This window comes from Mandrillus leucophaeus, unplaced genomic scaffold (genome assembly GCF_000951045.1).
Source record: "Mandrillus leucophaeus isolate KB7577 unplaced genomic scaffold, Mleu.le_1.0 Scaffold53, whole genome shotgun sequence".
NCBI classification, from domain to species: domain Eukaryota; kingdom Metazoa; phylum Chordata; class Mammalia; order Primates; family Cercopithecidae; genus Mandrillus; species Mandrillus leucophaeus.
This window is the reverse complement of record NW_012105697.1, coordinates 231,394-232,598: the sequence shown is the minus strand read 5'-3', so window position 1 is coordinate 232,598 and position 1,205 is coordinate 231,394. Positions and strand designations below refer to the sequence as shown.

Here is a 1,205-nt window from a genome sequence, read left to right as displayed (position 1 = left end):
TGGTCTCGATCTCTTGACCTCGTGATCCACCTGCCTCAGCCTCCCAAAATGCTGGGATTACAGGCGTGAGCCACCACACCCGACCAGTGGTGTCTTGTTTTAATGCGCAGTTCCCTAATGACATTCGACGAACATCTTTTCCTATGCTTATTTGCCATCTATATTAGGGTTCTCCAGGGGGCCAGAACTAACAGGATATATGTATATATTGAAAGGGACTTCATTAGGGAGAATTGGCTCACACGGTCATCAGGCGAAGTCCCACCACAGGCCGTCTACAAGCTGAGGAAGGAAGAAGCCAGCATGTCTCCAAGTCCGAAAGCCTCAAAAGTTGGGAAGCCAATGGCCAGCCTTCAGTCTGTGGCAGAAGGCCCAAGAGTCCCCAACAAACCACAGGGAGAAGTTCAGGAGTCCAAAGGCCAAAGAACCTGGAGTCTAATGTCCAGGGACAGGAAGCATCCACCACAGGAGAAAATGAAAGCCAGACGACTCAGCAAGCCAGCCCCTCCCACCTTCTGCCTGTTTTGTTCTAGCCACGCTGGCAGCCAACTGGATGGTGTCCACCCACACTGAGAGTGGGTCTTCCTCTCCCACTCCACTGACTCAAATGTCAGTCTCCGCTGGCAACACCTCACAGACACACCCAGAAACAGTCCTTTTTTTTTTTTTAAGACAAAGTCTCGCTCTATCACCCCGGCTGGAGTGCACTGGCACCATCTCAGCTCACTGCAACATCCGCTTCCCGGGTTCAAGCAATTCTTCTGCCTCAGCCTCCTGAGTAGCTGGGACTACACGTGCCAGCAGGTTCGGCTAATTTTTGTGTTTTTAGTAGAGACGGAGTTTCACCATATTGGCCAGGCTGGTCTCAAATTCCTGCCCACCTCGGCCTCCCGCAGTGCTGGGATTACAGGTGTGAGCCACCATGCCCGGCCTCTTTTCCTGTTTTTTAATCAGATTGTTTTCCTGTTAACTGAGTTTTCAGAGCCCTTTGTATATCTTGGATAACAGTCTTTAATGAGATAAGTCTCTTGCAAATAGTTTATCCCAGGCCGCAGCTTGTTTTCTCATCATATTAAAAATGTTTTTCAAAGAGCAGAGGGTTTTTTTATTATTATTTTAATAAAGTCCAGCTTGTAAGTTTCTTTCATGGAGCACGCCTTTAATGTATCAAAAAATTTATCATGGCCGGATACAGTGGCTCACAG

At 48.3% G+C, this 1,205-nt stretch overlaps 1 long non-coding RNA gene across 1 annotated transcript in view; it reads left to right on the top strand.

Annotated features, from left to right (window-relative positions):
* Window positions 1–519, top strand: part of LOC105551597 — a 4,601-nt gene extending 4,082 nt beyond the window's left edge. Inside the window, exon 3 of the long non-coding RNA XR_001007882.1 lies at window positions 168–519. This is a non-coding gene — a long non-coding RNA (uncharacterized LOC105551597). The remainder of the gene's footprint in view (window positions 1–167) is intronic.
* The last annotated feature ends 686 nt before the right edge of the window (window positions 520–1,205 follow it).